Source organism: Carcharhinus amblyrhynchos, chromosome 7 (genome assembly GCF_965287045.1).
Source record: "Carcharhinus amblyrhynchos chromosome 7, sCarAmb.v2.hapA, whole genome shotgun sequence".
NCBI lineage: Eukaryota > Metazoa > Chordata > Chondrichthyes > Carcharhiniformes > Carcharhinidae > Carcharhinus > Carcharhinus amblyrhynchos.
Window position 1 is genome coordinate 120,537,088 of NC_137330.1, and position 18,244 is coordinate 120,555,331.

General features: G+C 46.4%; 1 protein-coding gene across 9 annotated transcripts in view; it reads right to left on the reverse strand.

Moving 5' to 3' along the window:
• disp1 (dispatched homolog 1 (Drosophila)) overlaps positions 1 to 18,244 on the reverse strand; it is a 415,387-nt gene that overhangs the window by 32,484 nt on the left and 364,659 nt on the right. The window lies entirely within an intron of this gene.

Consider the following 18,244-nt stretch of genomic DNA (forward strand, 5'->3'; position numbering starts at 1 on the left):
TCCAGGATTTGATCAAGTGGTATTTCTCTACAAGCGAATATCATTATATCTGGTTCATGTTCATATTTTAGGGATAACGTTTGGTCCTGGGAAGCTTAAAATGTAAATGTAGAAAATAGGGTAAATAGAACTAAAACAACTTGGTGTCTTTTGCACTTAAAAGGTTGGGGCCATGTTGACTTAAAGGTTAACAGAAAGTTAAGAGCCATAAAACAGCAAGTGGCTTTAGCTGGAGCATTGGAGACAGGATGTCCACATTGCTTGCAAAAATGTGCAGTCCAGAGAGTTGTTTGGTTTTGGGAGTTAGAGCTAAATTAGTTTAAAAGCGTTCTGTGAACCCTGAAAGACTGTACTATCATGGAGATGGTTAGTGCTTAAGAAGATTCTCTGGTTTCAATTTAGCAGAGTGCTCTGGAGTAGTAGAAATGGGTGCTGCTGTTAGTAGGCTCCAGGCACTTGGGGTCAGCTGTTGTTGCATTTGGGACCTCGTGTGGTTTGCAGCTCAAAGAAGACCTGGGAAACTGGGAAGATGGCAGAAGGTTGATGGTTTTGTGCTGGAGGTAGTTAAGTCTCAGGAAAGTCTTCAGCTTCTATTTATAGCTTGGTATAGGCGGGAGACTGAAGTTTGGAAAAACACTGGGGCAGTACCAGCTTATTGAAGCTACTGGACTGTGAAAATGTTGGAAGTGTGCCAGTAATTAGAAGCAGAAGTGCAGTTTTGTGAATCCTGTGGAAAGCAGTCTCAGGAAAAGAGATTGAAACATCAGGAGGTGAGCAGTCGTTGAGACAGATCAGATCGGAGTGGCTTTTAAGATAATTCACAAGCTAAATGTTTGAAAGTGAAGAACTGAAATCCGTTGTGAGGGAGAGTTTTAAGGAGACTTTGTGATTCACAGGAGACACTGGGTAGGTTGCTAAGAAATCTGTGGGGTTAGTCTTGGTCATGGTCACATCTGAATTTACTGTGCAGTGTGGTGTGTTTGCAGTTTGCGTATTAATTCATATTTGCCTCATGTATATTCAGAATATTAGAGTATATGATATCGTAAATGGTTCAGACTTTGTAAAGTCTGTTTGTTCAAAACCATGGAATTTTGTGGCTTCATTTTCGCAATGGGTAACTGGCATTTCAAATACTTTCTGAAGTTGCTGGTTCCTAATTGGATGGTAACAACTGCAGCAATAAAGTTAGAAAATGTCATTGAAGAGGAATAGAGAAATAATCTAGCTGTGAACAGGAATGGAATTGAGATAGATGAGAATATGGGCATGATGACAGCTGCTGCTGGGAGAAGCAGGGAGTTGAGATGGGACAACACTTGATTGGATTTGTTATTGTCACATGTATTAAAATACAGTGAAAAATGTTGTTTCTCGCGCGCTATACAGGCAAAGCATATTGTTCATAGAAAAGGGAACGAGAGAGTGCAGAATGTAGTATTTACAGTCATAGCTAGGGTGTGGAGAAAGATCAACTTAATTCAAGGTAGGTCCATTCAAAAGTCTGACTGCAGCAGGGAAGCAGCTGTTTTTGAGTCAGTTGGTACATGACCTCAGACTTATGTATCTTTTTCCCAACGGAAGAGGTTGGAAGAGAGTATGTCCGGAGTACATGGAGTCCTTGATTATGCTGGCTACTTTTCCGAGTCGATGGATGGGAGGCTGGTCTGAGTGATGGACTGTGCTACATTCACGGCTCTTTGCGGTTTCTTGCTGTCTTGGGCAGAGCAAGAGACATACCAAGCTGTGATACAACCAGAAAGGATGATTTCTATGGTGCATCATTAAAAGCTGGTGAGAGTCATAGTGGACATGCCGCACTTGAGTCTGCTCCACCATTCCATAAAATCACGGCGGATCTGACTGCAGCCTTAACTCCAGTTTCCTAATGCCCCCACCCTCCTCATCAATAACGCTGACTCCCTTGTTGGTCAAAAATCTGGAGTTCTGAAATAAAAAGTGTTAGAAACACTCATGGTCTGCAGCAATTTATAAAGGAGGTTCACCACCACCTTCTCAAGGCCAAATAGATATGGGCAATAGATGGTGGGCTTGCCAGCAATGCCTACAGCCCACGAATGAATAAAAAAAAGACAGTGACATAGTGATAATGTCGACTGACTAGTAACCCTGAGGTCCAGGTGTCAGTAAGTAAGTAATTTACTTTTGTATTCCTGGGTATTAGACAGAAGGTCTGGCTGTAAGTAAGTTTATTTTTGTACTCCTGTGTAGTTAACACATGGTAAACAAGGGTGCCTGCATGTCTGTGGGTTTTAGTTTCATTTCAAACTGTGCCTGCATTAACGGGTTTACCATATGAAAACAAAAATGGATAAATGAAAGACTAAGCTGTTACTTAGCAATCAGGGGTCACCTTTTATTATAAAGAACATTTGAATTAAGTTTTAAGATCTAGGAGGGGCTGGACAGGACCAAGGAGCTGCAAAAAGCAAACTTTTACAAAAGAACAGAAATCCAGAAACCAGAGAGTTGGGACAAAAAGTATCTCACAGGAAGACAGTTAAGTTGAAAGAAAAAGAAACAAGAAAAATTCAAGTAAAACACAAGTTCACTGAGCTAAAGGGGCAGCTCAAGAAACAATTTTAAAGTCAGTTAGATAAGAAGCCAAATACCTGAGGTTGGTGATATCTTAATACAGCCTGTCATGCAGTGGTTGCATTGCCATGGCTGGGTACCTGAGAGATTGTGTGGAAGCTTCAATGTATAAGGCAACCCAGGACAGAGGAATACTGAAAGGAGAGGCTGAAATCCTGAAAGTGGATCCTTACTGAAAGTATCCGAGAGACAGCATTGTTTGGAAGATTCTAAGGCATGATTTTCCAAGTGGAGCGAGACATAAGAACATAAGAACATAAGAACATAAGAAATAGGAGCAGGAGTAGGCCATCTGGCCCTTCGAGCCTGCCCCGCCATTCAATAAGATCATGGCTGATCTGTCGTGGCTCAGTTCCACTTTCCCGCCCTCTCCCCATAACCCTTAATCCCCTCTCTTATCAAAAACCCATCAACCCGCTTCTTAAAAATATTTAGCGAGGCAGCCTCCACCACTTCAACGGGCAGAGAATTCCAGAGATTCACCACCCTTTGAGTGAAGAAGTTCCTCCTCAACTCCGTTCTGAACCGCCCCCCCTTTATCTTGAGGCTGTGCCCCCTAGTCCTACTGTCTTTTTTGAGCGGGAAGAGTCTTTCCACCTCTATCCTATCCATCCCATTCATCATCTTATACGTCTCAATGAGATCTCCCCTCATTCTTCTAAACTCTAACGAGTACAAGCCTAGTTTATTCAGCCTCTCCTCATAGCTCAACCCCCTCAACTCCGGTATCAGCCTAGTAAACCTCCTCTGCACTCCCTCCAGGGCCAAAACCAGTTTGTTCACTGTGTGACAAGCATCCAGGGGGATTTGATGAGAAATCCACAGTTGGTTTCAGAGAGTGATATATCTGACCACAATTGGCCTGTTGGTTTATAGGGACTGTGTACTTACCGAAAACAATAATGAGATATATTTTGTAACTTGTGCTTTTGTTAGAAATTTGTAAATCTGTGAAGGTATTGGTGAGATGGAGTATTTTATTATAGCCAATCTGTTCTGTTTTATTTTCTTTTATTAAAAGATGTTCATCCACGTACCTGAACACAATATCAAAATTACTGTCATCTGGAGCCTGACTGTCCAGTAATATCAGCTGGGACACAGGCTCTGGGGAGATGGACGCAAATCTCACTATGGCAACTAGTGGAATTTCAATTTAATGAATAAAAACCTGGAATGGAAAGTTTGATGGTGACCATGAAACTTTCAATGTTGCAAGAATACATCTGATTCACTAATATTCTTCAGGGAAGGAAATCAGCAGTTCTTATCTGGTCTGTTCTACATGTAACTCCAAACCCACAGAGCAATGTGGCTGCCTCTTAAATGTTCTTTGGGAGGGTCCAGCAAACCACTCACTTGAGTAATCAGGGATGGGCAACAAATGCTCGCCTTGTCAGCGACGCTCACGTTCCATGTAAGAATAACGTTTTTAAACACCTGGACCTTCTCCAGGGCCTGCCAACTTTAACCCAGTAAATTTCCTACTTACTTTGGTGCCTGGTTTCAATGACAATCGCCACTGGGGATTGCCAGTAGTCTCAACAGTGGCTGCTACTCATGCCTGGCCCTGCTGGGACCATAGAGCTGTTGACCATCCAATTGGCCAACAGTTCTTTGAGGCGGGCTATCCTGTCTGAAGGGCAGAAAGCCAATCGATGTTAGAATGAGAGTAGGGAGCTGTTCTTCCTCTGGGTGGACTTCCCATTGACTTTTTTGCTGGTGGGAGATTGAGGGGTGACAAAGACACTTATAAAATCCAGCTGAAATGCTCTACTTGCCAAAATAGACCACCATAGAAAACTAAAAAAGTAAGAAATAAAAACATAGAGAAAGCATACAAAAATTGGCAAAGATCCTTCCTGCAAGATTACTGCACCATTTCCCATGTGTAACTCATTTATTTTCAGAAGCTGAAACTCTCCATCAGCCTCTCCTTTCTCTCCAGCTCGATCACCATTCCTGTCTTGCTCCTCAATCTTGCAGGGACTTGGTCTTTCAAGCAAGCTATGCATAAGCTTGGCAGAGGTACAACTCTGAGCTCTAGATCCTGCTGAGGATGGAATTTCCTTTCAGAAAACATTTGACTCTGTTCAGTGTCTGTGGCACCCGCTCAAGGAAAACAGGAAAGTTGACAGTCCTATATTTAGAGTTCTTCATCACAACTTGAATTTCCTACAATATGCTACAGAGTCATAGAGGTTTACATCATGGAAACAGGCCCTTTGGCCCAACTTGTCCATGCCGCCTATTTTTAAACCCCTAAGCTAATTCCAATTGCCCACATTTGGCCCATATCCCTCTATACCCATGTAACTATCTAAATGTTTTTTAAAAGACAAAATTGTACCCGCCTCTACTACTACCTCTGCCAGCTTGTTCCAGGCACCTACGATCTGTGTGTGAAAGAATTGCCCCTCTGAACATTTTTGCATCCCTCCCCTCTCACCTTAAGCCTATGCCCTCCAGTTTTAGGCTCCCCTACCTTTGAGAAAAGATATTGACTATCCAGCTTGTCTATGCCCCTCATTATTTTATAGACCTCAATAAGATCACCCGTCAGCCTTTTACGCTCCAGGGAAAAAAGTCACAGTCTATCCAGCCTCTCCTTATAACTTCAATCCATCAATTCCCCCAGTAGCATCCTATAAATCTGTTCTGTACTCTTTCTAGTTTAATAATATCCTTTCTATAATAGGGTGACCAGAATTGCACACAGTATTCCAAGTGTGGCCTTATCAATGTCTTGTACAACTTCAACAAAACGTCCCAACTCCTGTAATAAATGTCCTGACCGATGGAACCAATGATGAATGCCTTCTTCACCACTCTGTCCACCTGTGACTCCACTTTCAAGGAGCAATGAACTTGTACCACGAGATCCCTTTGTTCTGTAACTCTCCCCACTGCCCCACCATTAACTGAGTAAGTCCGGCTCTGGTTCAGTCTACCAAAATGCATCACCTCACATTTATCTAAATTAAACTTGATTTGCCATTCATCAGCCCATTGGCCCAGTTGATCACAACCCTGCTGCAATTGGAGATAACTTTCTTCATTGTCCACTATGCCACCAATCTTGGTGTCATAGAACATAGAACACTACAGCATAAACAGGCCCTTCGGCCCGTAAGTTCTGCCGATCACATCTATACCTACCAGGCCATAGAACTATCTGTAACTTCCAATGCCATTAGATCCCATATACTCATCCAGAAGTCTTTTAAAAGACCCCAGCGAGTTCACCTCTACCACCACCGACCGCAGCCGATTCCACTCACTCACCACCCTCTGAGTGAAAAACTTTCCCCTAACATCTCCTCTGTACTTGCTTCCCAGCACCTCAAACCTGTGTCCTCTCGTAGCGACCATTTCAACCCGGGGAAATAGCCTCCGAGAATCCACCCTATCTATTCCTCTCAACATTTTATAAACCTCTATCAGGTCGCCTCTCAACCTTCGTCTCTCCAGGGAGAAGAGACTAGCTCCCTCAACCTATCTTCATAAGGCAAGCCTCCCAATCCAGGCAACATCCTTGTAAATCTCCTCTGCACCCTCTCAATAGCTTCCACATCCTTCCTGTAGTGAGGCGACCAGAACTGCGCACAGTACTCCAAGTGGGGTCTGACAAGGGTCCTATAAAGTTGCAGCATTACCTCCCGGCTCCTAAACTCAATCCCTCAATTAATGAAGGCCAGTACACCATACGCCTTCTTGACCACATCCTCCACCTGCAAGGCCGATTTAAGAGTCCTATGGACCCAGACCCCAAGATCCTTCTGCTCTTCAACCCAGCTAAGACTCCTACCCATGATATTGTACTCCTGCATCCCGTTGGACCTGCCAAAATGGACCACTACACATTTATCAGTGCTGAAGTCCATCTGCCACTTCTCTGCCCAGTTTTGCATCCTATCGATGTCACGCTGCAACTTCTGACATCCCTCCAGAATATCCACGACACCACCAACCTTTGTATCATCGGCGAACTTCCATTGTTTGCTGGAGCAGACGAGTGAAGGAGCAGAGAGAGAGCTAAGATTTTACCTGTTAAAAACCTGTTTAAAATAAGTTTAAAGCACTTTGTTCTTTGTAGAACTGTTTAAAGCATTTATTTATTGTATTTACTGCTTTAAGAATTCTGAGGGAGTGGTTAGCAGGCAGTTGTGGGACATCAGCTTTAAATCAGCGCCACGTTTAAAAGGAGGCCTGGTGTAGACAGCGGGCAGCGTCGGAGCGGGCAGTGGAGTGAGAGGGAAGCAGAGTGAGCTATTAGGGCTTAATATCAAAAAGGGCTTGAAGGAAAAAAGGCCAGGTGAGTTCGTTTGAAAAAACAAGGAAAAAAAAAATTTTTTTTCAAAACTACTACAGTGAATAATGGAGGGGCATGTGATGTGTGGTTTCTGTATGATGTGGGAACTGGTGGACTCCAGGGTCCATCCCAGTGACCATGTCTGCAGTAAGTGCAGGTTGCTGGAGGAGCTCCAGCTCAAGGTGGATGAGTTGGCCTCTGAGCTACAGACACTGAGGCTCAACAAGGGGAGGGAGGGTGCCATTGTCAATGGGGTGCAAGAGACATCCACCCCCCCTAGACTGGCTAACTCTAAGGGTCAGGAACAAGAGGGGGCTGCTGGGAGGAGGAAGGGGGGTGAGGAGCGGAGGAAGGAGAGTGGGGAGAGGAGGAAGGAGGATGGGGAGCAGAGGTCTCAGCCTCTTAATCTGCATAACAGGTTTGAGGTTCTTGCTTCCAGTCTGGAAGAGGACGAGGCAGGAGAGGTTGGTGAGCAAACTGCACACGGTACAGTGATGCAGCAGGACATAGGCAAAGAGAAGGGGTAAAGGAACGTAGTAGTGATTGGGGATAGTGGGGTGAAGGGTATTGACACTGTCCTTTGTCACAATGACAAAGTGCACACAAGGGTGTGTTGTCTGCCTGGTGCTCGGGTCCGGGATGTCGCAGCTGGGCTGCAGAGGAACCTGGAGTGGGAGGGTGAGAATCCGGTCGTTGTGGTACATGTGGGTGCCGGAGACGTAAGCAAAATGCGGACTGAGGATCTGGGGAGGGAGTATGAAAAGCTGGGAATGGAATTAAAAAGTAGAACCGACAAGGTGGTCATCTCTGGGCTACTGCCTGAACCGAGTGCAGACGGGCGTAGGGTGGACAGGATTAAGGAAGTGAATGGGTGGCTCAGGGATTGGTGTGGGAGGAATGGGTTTGAATTTATGGGGCATTGGCACCAGTATTGGGGTAGGTGGGACCTGTTCGGGCGGGATGGGGTTGGTCTGAACCGTGCTGGGACCAGAGTGCTGGCGAATCAAGTAAAGAGGACTGTAGACAGGGCTTTAACCTAATTGGGGGGGGAGGGTGCGAGGGTAGGTGACGTTACGAGGTCTAAAGTTAAGGATAGGGTACAGGTAAGGGAAGAGTCCGAGGATGTCCCAATAATAGAGGGAGTAGGGGGCGTGAGTATAGTTGGTGGCGTTGCGGCAAATAGGGTCCAGGTGAAGGCTGGGATGAAAGCGCTTTATCTGAATGCACGAAGCATTCGGAATAAAGTGGATGAGCTGGTGGCGCAGATCGACACAAATGGATACGATCTGGTGGCCATTACAGAGACGTGGCTGCAAGGTGACAGGGACTGGGAGCTGAATGTACAGGGCTATCAAGTGTTTAGGAAGGATAGGCAGGAGGGAAAAGGGGGGGGCGTAGCTCTGCTGATTAAGGATAGCATCAAGGTGGTAGCAAGGGATGATATTGGAGCCAAGGAGCAGAAAGTGGAATCGTTGTGGGTGGAGATTAGGAACAGCAAAGGGAGGAAGACGCTGGTGGGTGTCGTCTATAGGCCCCCGAATAATGATCTGGAGGTGGGGCAGGCTGTTAACGCGCAAATAAGTGCGGTGTGCAGGAATGGGACGGCCGTAGTTATGGGGGATTTCAATCTGCATATTGATTGGTCGACCCATGTTGGACGCGGGGGGCTCGAGGAAGAGTTCTTGGAATGCTGCCGGGATAGTTTCCTGGAACAGTGTGTGTTGGAGCCGACGAGGGAGAGAGCTATCTTGGATCTGGTGCTATGTAATGAGGCGGGTAGAATTAGGGACCTTGCGGTGAAGGATTCTCTTGGGGAGAGTGATCATTGTATGGTGGAGTTTCTGGTGCAGATGGAGGAGGAGAAAGTGGGTTCCCGGACATGCGTACTTTGTTTGAATAGAGGGGAGTACGGTAGGATGAGAGAAGAATTGGCGAATGTTGACTGGGGGAGCGCGTTGGAGGGATGGTCTGCTGAGGAGCAGTGGAGGATCTTTAAGGATATCTTTCTTGGTGCTCAGCGGAAATTTATTCCGATGGTCAAAAAGGACAGTAGGAGGAGAGGTAATAAGCCGTGGATAACGAAGGAGGTGAAGGAAAGTGTTAAATTAAAAGCGGAGGAATTTAGAGTAGCTAAGAGTAGTGGGCGAGAAGAGGATTGGGAGAGGTTTAAATGTCAACAAAGATTGACAAAGAAGTTGATAAAGAAGGGTAGGAGAAACTATGAAGCTGGGCTAGCGCTTAATATAAAAAAGGATAGCAAGAGTTTTTATAAATATATAAAAAGGAAGAGGCTGGCTAGGGTGAACGTTGGTCCTTTAGAGGATGAGAAAGGGGACCTAGTGGTAGGGGATGGGGATATGGCTCAGGTATTGAATAACTTTTTTGTTTCTGTCTTCACGGAGGAGGACGTGAATAATTTGCCGGGTGTTAGTGATGGAAAGGTGGTAGGACTGGAGGGTCTTAATGACATTACTGTTACTAGAGAGGCGGTGCTCGACAGACTGGAGGGGCTGATTGTGGACAAGTCCCCAGGACCGGATGGAATGCATCCGAGGGTTCTGAAAGAAATGGCGGAGGTGATAGTGGATGCCTTGGTGGTTATTTTCCAGACGTCGCTGGATTCTGGGGAAGTGCCGGAAGATTGGAAAACGGCTAATGTTATGCCGTTGTTTAAGAAGGGTGCCAGGCAAAAGGCGGGGAATTATACGCCGGTTAGTTTAACGTCTGTGGTAGGCAAAATGTTAGAATCCGTCATTAAGGAGGAAATTGCGAGGCATCTTGAAGGCAATTGCTTGATAGAGCGGACGCAGCACGGTTTCATTAAAGGGAAGTCGTGTCTGACAAATTTACTGGAGTTCTATGAGGATGTGTCTAGGGCGGTGGATAGAGGAGAGCCGGTGGATGTGGTCTTTCTGGATTTTCAGAAGGCGTTTGACAAAGTACCTCACAAGAGGTTATTGCAGAAGGTCGAGGGACATGGAGTTGGGGGTACGGTGTTAGCGTGGATAGAGGATTGGTTGTCAAATAGGAGGCAGAGAGTGGGGGTCAACGGGTGCTATTCGGATTGGCGGATGGTGACTAGTGGAGTGCCCCAGGGGTCGGTGCTGGGGCCTCAGCTTTTTACCATTTATATAGATGATCTGGAGGAGGGAACCGAGTGTAGGGTGTCGAAATTTGCTGATGACACCAAGATTGGTGGAACGGCAAATTGTGCGGAGGGTGTGGAGAGTCTGCAGAAGGATCTAGATAGGCTGGGCGAATGGGCCAGGAAATGGCAAATGGAATTTAATGTTGGCAAGTGTGAGGTGGTCCACTTTGGTAGGAATAATGGTAGGAAGGACTATTACTTACGGGGCGAAAAACTGCAGCAGGCGACGGTGCAGAGGGACCTCGGGGTCCTTGTGCATGAGTCGCAAAAACCCAGCTTGCAGGTGCAGCAGGTGGTCAGGAAGGCGAATGGGATGCTGGCCTTCATAGCGAGGGGGATTGAATATAAAAGTAGGGAGGTCTTGCTGCAGCTGTATAGGGCATTGGTGAGGCCGCAGCTGGAGTACTGTGTGCAGTTTTGGGCGCCGCACCTGCGCAAAGATATTTTGGCCTTGGAGGGAGTGCAGAGGAGGTTTACTAGGCTGATACCAGAGTTGAGGGGGTTGAGCTATGAGGAGAGGCTGAATAAACTAGGCTTGTACTCGTTGGAGTTTAGAAGAATGAGGGGAGATCTCATTGAGACGTATAAGATGATGAATGGGATGTATAGGATAGAGGTGGAGAGACTCTTCCCGCTCAAAAAAGACAGTAGGACTAGGGGGCACAGCCTCAAGATAAAGGGGGTGCGGTTTAGAACGGAGTTGAGGAGGAACTTCTTCACTCAAAGGGTGGTGAATCTCTGGAATTCTCTGCCTGTTGAGGTGGTGGAGGCTGCCTCGCTAAATATTTTTAAGACACGGGTTGATGGGTTTTTGATAAGAGAGGGGATTAAGGGTTATGGGGAGAGGGCGGGAAGGTGGAACTGAGCCACGACAGATCAGCCATGATCTTATTGAATGGCGGGGCAGGCTCGAAGGGCTAGATGGCCTACTCCTGCTCCTATTTCTTATGTTCTTATGTTCTTATGAACTTACTAACCCATCCCTCCACTTCCTCATCCAGATCATTTATGAAAATGACAAACAGCAAGGGTCCTAGAACAGATCCCTGGGGCACTCCACTGGTGACCGACCTCCATGCAGAAAAAGACTCATCCACAAACAGTCTCTGCCTCCTGCAGGCAAGCCAGTTCTGGATCCACAAGGCCAAAGCCCGTTGGATCCCATGCCCTCTCACCTTCTCAAGAAGTCTTGCGTAGGGACCTTATCAAACGCCTTGCTGAAGTCCATGTAAACCATGTCCAACGCTCTTCCTTCGTCAATGTGTTCAGTCACATTTTCAAAGAACTCAACTAGGCTCGTAAGGCACAACCTGCCCTTGACAAAGCCGTGCTATTTCTGATCATTCTAAACTTCTCTAAATGCTCATAAATCCTGTCCCTCAGAATCCTCTCCATCAACTTACCAACCACTGAGGTCAGACTCCGGTCGGTAATTTCCCGGGCTATCCCTGTTCCCTTTCTTGAAAATAGGAACCACATCCACAATCCTCCAATCCTCCGGAACCTCTCCCATCTCCATCGACGATGCAAAGATCATCGCCAGGGGCTCTGCAGTCACTTCCCTCACCTCCCACAGTAACCTGGGGTACATCCCATCTGGTCCTGGCAACTTATCTATCTTGATAGAATTTTAAAGTTCCAACACATCCTCTTTCTCAACATCCACATACTCAATCTTTTCAGTCTGCCGCAAACCTGTAGTACAACCTCCCAGATCACTTTCCACCGTGAATACCGAGGCAAAGTACTCATTAAGCATCTCTGCCATTTCTTCCGGTTCCACACAGACTTTTCCCCCTTCACCTTTTATAGGTCCTATCCCTTCTTTTCTCATCCTTTTACTCTTCACATATTTGTAGAAGGCCTTTGGATTCTCCTTAATTTTACCCGCCAAGGCCTTCTCATGACCCCTTCTGGCTCTCCTAATTTCCTTTTTAAGCTCCTTTCTACAAGCCTTATACTCCTCTAGATCCTTAACATCTCTTAGTTCTCTGAACCTTTTATACGCCTTTCTTTTCTTCCTGACTAGGTTCACCACAACCTTCGTGCACAACGGCTCCCGCAACCTACCAAAACCTCCTTGTCTCATCGGAACGTTGTCGTGCAGAGCTCCAGTCAAACATTCCTTGAAAATCCACCACCTTCCTTCAGTACTTTTCCCCAAGAATATCTCCTTCCAGTTTACTCGTCCAATTATCTGCCTGATGTCTTCATATTTCCCCTTACTCCAAACACCTTCCTAGCCTGCCTGATCCTATCTCTTTCCAATGCTATCGTGAAGGAGATAGAATTATGATCTCCATCCCCGAGATGCTCTCCCACCGAGAGATCCGTCACCTGTCCTGGTTCATTAGCCAGCACCAGGTCAAGTACAGCCTCTCCTCTCGTAGGCTTATCCACGTGCTGTGTCAGGAACCCCTCCTGAACACACCTAACAAACTCCTCCCCATCCAAACCCCTTACCCCAGGGATATTCCAGCCAATGTCTGGGAAATTAAAGTCTCCCATCACGACAACTCTCTCTACGTCTCTCTAGGATCAGTTTCCCTATCTGCACCTCAACTTCCCTGTCACTACTGGGCGGCCTATAGAAAACACCCAGCAAAGTTATCGACCCTTTGCTGTTCCTAGCTTCCACCCACAGAGACTCCGTAGACAGTCCCTCCACGGCATCCACCTTCTCTGCAGCCATGACACTGTCCCTGATCAGCAGTGCCACTCTGCCACCTCTTTTGCCCCCCCTCCCTGTCCTTCCTGAAGCATCTGAATCCTGGCACCTGAAGTACCCAGTCCTGTCCCTGAGACATCCAAGTCTCTGTAATGGCCACCACATCACATCCCCAAGCAGCAATCCACGCCCTAAGCTCATCTGCTTTGTTCGCTACACTCCTGGCATTAAAGTAGACACACCTCAGACCCTCGGTCTGGGCACTTCCCTTCTCCATCACCCGTCTAACCTCCCTCTCATACTGGCTACAGTCCTTCCCCACCTGGGAGCTAACCTCCTTACTCTCAGTCACCTCATCTCTATTCCCTCCCCCCAAACCTTTCTAGTTTAAAGCCCCCCCAGTAGCCCTAGCGAATCTTCCCACCAAGATATTGGTCCCCCTGGGATTCAAGTGCCACCCATCTTTCTTGAACAGGTCACACCTACCCGTAAAGAGGTCCCAATGATCCAGGAACCGGAATCCCTGCCCCCTGCTCCAGTCCCTCAGCCACGCATTCATCCTCCACCTCATTCCATTTCTGCTCTCACTCTCCCGTGGCGCAGGCAGCAATCCTGAGATTACTACCTTCGCGTTCCTCTTTCTCAGCTGTCTACCTAATTCCCTATAATCCCTTTTCATGACCGCTTCCCTCTTCCTGCCGATGTCAGCGGTACCTATATGAAGCACAACCTCCGGCTCCTCACCCTCCCCTTTCAGGATGTCTGGGATGTGTCCAGAGACATCCCGGATCCCAGCTCCAGGGAGGCCAACCATCATCTGTGACTCCTGTCTGCGTCTGCAAAAACGCCTGTCTGATCCCCTCAGTATGGAGTCCCCTATTAACACTGCCTTGCTGCTCTTTTTCTTACTTTTTTGATGTACTGGGTCAAGCTCAGCTCCAGAGACCTGGCCACTGCTTCCTCCCCCAGGTGAGCTGTCCCCCCCAGCAGTACTCAGACAGGAGTATTTATTTTGAAGGGGGACATCTGCAAACTTTCTAACCAGGCCCCCTATATTCTCATCCAAATCATTAATGTAAATGACAAATAACAGTGGTCCCAGCACTGATCCCTGAGCCACAACCGTGATCACAGGCCTCCAGTTTGAAAAACAATTCTCTACAACCACTCTCTGGCTTCTGTTAAGAAGACAATTTTGTATCCATTTAGATATCTCACCCTGGATCCCGTGAGATTTAACCTTATGCAACAATCTGCCGTGTGGTACTTTGTCAAAGGCTAGCAGACTGAACAAGCTCAGACCACTGACTTCAGCATCACAGTATTTCACACAAATAAATGCAGGACAATCAAACCAAACTGCTCCTTCCAAATCAACTGTGAGGTGAATAAGTGTTGAGGGTTAAGATATATGGAGAGGGGCAGGGAAGTGGGAGATTAAAGTACCAGTCTAATAGGCTTAACAGATCAAATGGCTTATTGCTGATCCTATAACTCTCACTAGCCCATCTGGTGAAGGCAGTAAAAAGCTGAACTGTATTGAATGTACAGACTCAATTAACCCTGTCTGTGCTGAATTAACCAATCACACCCAAGGATGGTGTTGTAGATGGGGAAAGAGTTGGCTAGGTTTTCCACTGTGATTACTGTTGGTGCAAGTGAGGTCAGTATTATCGGCGAGGTGACATTTATTATCCATCTCTAATTGTCCTCAAGAAGGTGGTGATGTTCAGTTGCTGTCCTGAATGTGGTTCTGGAACCATAAATAGGCTAGTGTAAGAAAGGATATCAGACTACCTTCTGTAAATAACATTACTAAACCAGGTAGGCATTTACGATGATTTGGTAGTTTCATGGCCACCATCACTGAGACAAGCTTTTTAATTCCAGATTTGTTTCATTAGACAGTCCTTGGACCTTACACATAGCTGGTCCTAAATACCAGGTTATAATTCAAAACATCATGGGGGTGATTCTCCCAACCTGCTAGTCCCCTGGCGCTGCCCAAGGGGCAAAGTGGCAATGCTCAAAGGGGGAACCTTGACACTGCCCACCAGCACCTGGCATCAGGCAGTGCCAAGTGGCAGGGCCCACTGCCACTCTGCACTTGAGCTTGGTGACAAAGGGAGGGAGGCCAGCAATCAGGGCTGGATATCCAGGGCGGGCGGCAACAGAAGGGGGTGGGGGGTGTGTGTGTGTGACAGAGACTTGTACACATCCGGGAGGCAGTGTTCAGGTGGTGGAGAGGCGATGTGGGGTCATGGGCCAGGCCAGCGATCGAGCAAGCCAGCGATCAGGAGGCCAGCAGTGCAGGGCTATTGCACATGCTCCAATCTCAGCGCTGACAGATCGGCGCATGCGCATTGGCAAATATGCTCCAGTGGGAATAGGCCCCGCCTACTGAATTTTATCAGGGTTCACACTCAGTACTCTGTGGTACACTGAGTGTGAGAGATTCATTTTGAAAATCCCTCTGAAAAGTCCAGTAGGATTTCCTCCAGAGTCAGCCCTTCGGCCTGACTTGTCCATGCTTAGAATTATTTTTCGGGGAATGCCACCCCATAAATTGGAACTGATTTTCCAGCAGAAAGAGTGGTGTAAATGGGAGATTGGTTCCTGAACCAAGGTTGAGAATCACTCGTGGGATACCCGCTGGTATTAAATGCTCTCAACTCTTGCCCTGTCAAGTCACTAATGCCACTGTTGGCGCCTGCACTCCTTAGCACAAGTTCTTCAGTTAGTGTGAGGAGGATAATGAAACTGTCAATCATTGTCAGTCACCTGTTTAACTTTAAACTTCTGCAGGTCTCAATCAAAGGTAGAGTCAAAATGCAGTGTCAATTTATAAACATTACAAGCTGCATTGCTCATAACTCAATGTCAAAGTTCAGGACTGCCTGAAATTGTATTTAAGTTCCTCTAGTATCTGTGGTGGGGTTTAAACTCACGTTTTGGGATTATTAATCCAGTAACACAAGCACTGCTAATTTACGCCTGTCCCTATCCAGCAACCTGGAGATATGGGCGCAGATATCAGGTAGAAACAGATGGCACTTGGCTGAAAATAAAGGCTTCTTTTGATTGGAGGCCTACAAAGTAAAAGTTGATTGTCCTCATGCTGTTTGAGAAACTCTTTCCCCTCACATTATACAAGTTCTCAAATGTACAAGAATACTATTACACCGCAAGATCCAGTTGTCTGTGCACAATACAGGTTCAAAAGCAGAGGAAAGGATAGCGTAATGATGACAGTCCTGCTCTGGGTACCTTTAACATTTTTCCTATGGAATCACAGAGCATTTGCTGGAGTAGTATCTGCAGCATTGGGTAGCACAAAAACCCCAAATTCTCCCAACACCCATTAAACCACGTACTCAACAAAAACAAAATACTACAACACTGGGAATTGGAAATAAAACCCGGGAATTCTCAAAATGCTCAGCAAGTCAGATAGCAGCTGTGGACAGAAATAAAGATAACATTTCAGGTTGATGACCTTTCAACTTTCCAGTTCAGCAAAAAGGTCTTTGGCTGAAATATTAACTATTTCTCTCTCTGCAGATGCTGCCTGACCTGTGGTATGCTTTAAATGTTTCCTGGTTAAACAGAATTTATATTTTGGGGCTGCAGCTTTAAAGTTAAGGTACATTAAGGGGGTCATGTGACTTGCTCTGCAGTCTGCCTGACAGTAAGCTTGGGTGGTAGAGATCAGAGGAGAGCTAGACTGTCTCACTGAGAAGAAGGTGCAAGGTATTCATGTCAACAGGAGCAGTCTCTGAGTTACAAGTAGACCCCGAGTCTCCCAAAGTCTTAGAAAAGTGTTGTAGGTGTTGGGTTAGAAACAAGGAAAGTGGCAAATTGGATCCAGAGTTGGCTGAGTGGCAGGAAGAAACAGGTGATGGTCATGGAATGTTTTTCTGACTGGAAGACTGTGTCCAGTGGGGCCTCTCAGAGATCAGTGTTGGAGCCCTTGTTACTGGTGGTTTATATAAAATGATTTAGACTTTTTTGTAGGAGGGTTAATCAGGAAGTTGGCAGATGATATGGAAATTGGAGGTGTGGTAAGTAGTGAGGAGGAAAGCCTTACAACACAGGAGGATATTGATGGGCTGGTCAGATGGACTGATCAGTGGCAAAAGGAATTCAATCTGGGTAAGTGTGTGGTGGTGCACTTGGGCAGGACAAACAAGGCAAGAGAATACATGATGAACTGCAGGTCACTGGGGTGCAGCAAGGATCAGAGGGACCTTGGTGTGCATGTACACTGGTCCCTTAGGTAGCAAGACAGATGAATAAATTGGTTAAAAAGGTTTATGGTGTACTTGCCATTATTAGCCAATGCATAGAGATTATGCTGGCATTGTTGATTAGGTCACAGGACAGAGGTGATGGCACTAGAAAGGGTGCAGAAAAGATTTACCAGGAAGTTGCCTGGGCTGTAAAGTTTTAATAATGAAGAGAAGTTAGATGGACTGGGGTTGATTCTTTGGGGCAGAAGGAGAGGAAAGACATGATTGAGATGTATAAAATTATGAGGGGCACAGATAGGATAGACAGGAAGAAACTTTTCCCGTGGTGGAAGGATCAATGACTAGGGGGAATAGACTTAAGGTAAGGAGCAGGAGGTTTAGCGGGGATATGAGGAAAAGCTTTTTCACCTTGAGGGTGGTGGGAGTCTGGAACTTTACCTGAAAGGGTGGCTGAGGCAGAGACCCTCACAGCATTTAAGAAGTATTTAGATGTGCACTTGCGATGTCAAGGCACACAAGGCTATGAGCCAAGCACTGGAAAATGGGATTATAATAGCTAGGTGGTTGATTTTGACTGGCGCAGATGCTATGGCCCAAAGGGTCTTTTCTGTGCTGTTGACCTCTATAATTAAAAGGAGTTGGGATCAAAGATAGATAATCAGTAGATAGATAATCTACCTACATACACAACTGATGTGTTTCACACTGTAAGGAGTCTCACAATACCAGGATAAAGTCCAACAGGTTTATTTGGTAGCAAACACCACTAGCTTTGCTACCAAATAAATCTGTTGGACTTTAACTCGGTATTGTGAGACTTCTTACTGTGTTTACCCCAGTCCAACGCCGGCATGTTCACATTGTGTTTCACACTGCCATGGGGAGGAGGAAATCACATTTGAGATTAGGTTATGGGCTTCCCCACAAATCTATGAGTATCGCAGACAGAAAACAGTTGGGTTTGGGGTGGCTTGCAGCTATCTGAGAGGCAGAGAGAGTCTCAGAGGCAGCCAATTCTGCACCTGAAGCATAGAAAATACTGACACCACTGTTTACCACACAGAGAGCTGATGAGAGCTTGCACTCAGACTGAGGTGAACATGTTCATGAGGGTTTAAAGGGGGCTGGAAGATTCACCTAGCTTGAGCTAGTATGAAGGAAGTTGCAGTCTAACCCTCGCAATAAAAGTTAGTCTGGGATTTGACATTACCCAGCTGGGAAAGTAGTAAAGGAAGCAATCCATTGGAGGC